Source organism: Styela clava, chromosome 4, assembly GCF_964204865.1.
Source record: "Styela clava chromosome 4, kaStyClav1.hap1.2, whole genome shotgun sequence".
Taxonomy (NCBI): domain Eukaryota; kingdom Metazoa; phylum Chordata; class Ascidiacea; order Stolidobranchia; family Styelidae; genus Styela; species Styela clava.
The window spans coordinates 2390341-2392619 of NC_135253.1; the positions used below are offsets into that span (position 1 = coordinate 2390341).

At 35.4% G+C, this 2279-nt stretch overlaps 1 long non-coding RNA gene across 1 annotated transcript; it reads right to left on the bottom strand.

Annotated features, from left to right (window-relative positions):
* Window positions 1-354: 354 nt before the first annotated feature.
* LOC144421886 (uncharacterized) lies at window positions 355-1700 on the bottom strand. Its single transcript, XR_013475014.1, has 3 exons — window positions 1524-1700; window positions 856-1007; window positions 355-482 (listed from the first exon to the last, which is right to left on the bottom strand). It is a non-coding gene; the product is annotated as an uncharacterized LOC144421886 (long non-coding RNA).
* Window positions 1701-2279: the final 579 nt, after the last annotated feature.

Below are 2279 nucleotides of genomic sequence, written 5' to 3' on the forward strand. Positions count from 1 at the left end.
AAAATTAAGGGCGATTTACAACCAAACGCGCGGCAGCAGCGATGCCATGCACTTCGTTGTGAACACCATATACAACTTCAGATGTATTCTATCGTTGCAAGCGCTTGTAGTTTTACAACCAAATGTATGTACTAGGCAAAAGCAGTGGGTTGGATGTCTCCGATATTTACAGCCATAACGATGCTAACCTTAACTACAAGAAGAAGTTGTAAAATTAAACAACATCCGCAAAGTAACTCGATTAACCCTCATGCCAGCACTTGAAGAAATGAAATACAATTGAAAAGAAATCACTTTTAATAAAATATGTGATCAAATATCAGCAACGAAATAGTATCAACTACACTCGAGAAGTGATCGTCTCCGCCAGCAAAATAGTTGATTTCATCTCTTCAAATAGGTGGAAACCATCTAAAAGATTCAACATTGCAGTGGCCCTCTGTCACTTTTTCTTGCACTGGCTGTTTATCTTGGCAATTCGGCTGAAAAAAAGGGCATAGCTGGTATAAAATGTAAACAAGTAGTTGAGTGAGAAGTCAACATATTTACATATGTTATAACTTGATCTGCTGGGGTAAAATGATTCCATTAGCAAAGTGGTAGATTCATAGTATATTCAATGCTCAGAAGAAGTTAAATTTATTATAGGCTATATCATTTCTGAAGCTCGCAATTATATCATTATTTCTCCAAACAATAAAAATTGTTATATAGAAAGACAAAAAACTATGTTTGAATTTTTTTGTCTATTCATTGCACAAAAATCAACTTAGTGCAAGGAGGCTCACTATATACAGTAACATGATGCTCATATTTATAAGCAAGGCTTTTTTTATTAAACAGTTAAGTCCATACCATTGCCATCGAAAAAAGAAACACCAATAGGCTACCAGTTCCTCATCTTTCCAGAAATTCTTTTGTAGTGTTGATACAATGACAGACTTGATAAGGGCCAAATGTGAATGCCCCAGAGGTAAAATGGCAGGATATGTTTATCCACTTTCGAACTGAAAAGAATTAGCAGATTGAAGATGTATGAAAATGATATAGGCATGAAAAGTTCATGACTGTCTACTGCAGTAGCTAATCTTGCAGTTTCACTAGAGATGTTTTTCCAGATGCATTTTATTTTAGATTAGTCTAGTTCAAATCTCGAATCAGTCATTTCAAATCGCAGGGTAACTGAAATTACAATTTTACCAGTCTGCTAATAGGCTATTGTAAATCCTTTTCTGCTTTTTAAGAATTAGGCTAACATTGTCTGAAATTTTAAAAAATAAGAGACCTTTCTGCATTGGTGTAGACTACCTTGGTTTAGAACTCCAATAAATAGAATACCGGTAACAAAGATTAAACATGAGCAATTAAAAGTAAAATAACAGAATATGGTACAGTAGGCCTACAATAGCTCATTGTCTAAATGCAGGGATGGGACATCTAGTACGGCAATGCTGTAGTTAACAGGCCAATCCAATTAATGCAAAATTGATTAATAATGACAGATATAGCATAAATTAACTCACCTTTCAAAACCTGAAGATCTACCGGTAGTCTACAAGCACCAGTAGTCCAGAGTTTACAACCTAGGTAACGGTATTTCTTTCTCCATACTTTCCGTTTTACAACCTTCAGGCAGCATAGTGTAAAATATACAGATTCACACTTTCAAACTAGGCTACTTCAATTGTTTTAAGAGTCGAACCAAGCCAAGCTGCTTCCTAGCGAAACTGGAATCCGCACTAAACAGCCATTTTGGCGGGAAAGTACGTCAGGCTTTGGCGGAGTCAGAAAATTCAAATTCAAAATTTGAATCCGTTGCGATCTGAGATATTTCTAAAACTTAGGAACATTAAGCAAATAATTAAATTAAGAAAATATGCCACTCAATTCAAAATTATATTAACCAAAACATTTGCATATACTTTGGTCCGATAAAAGATATAGCGATACAGCGTAAAACTACTAGATTCGCCAGTAGTTGGAGTCGTGACTGCAAGTACCGGTAGACCTGTCCGTTTGAGAATGAGTGCTGTCAGTTGAATCACCAGTTTACATGATGCCTAAAATAAAATATCCTTCCACTCGATATAATATTAAGTGCAATATTAGTTTTTTTTTATCGTAAGCTATAAATTCTATGTCGAGATGACATACGAAGGCGCAGGTTTACGTAGTATTATATGACTTGCGCCTTATGACGCGAAGCCAAATTTGTATCAGTTTGGAACCAAATTCGTCGCAGCAATGTATTTTTTATTGGCATGCATTTTGCTGATAAT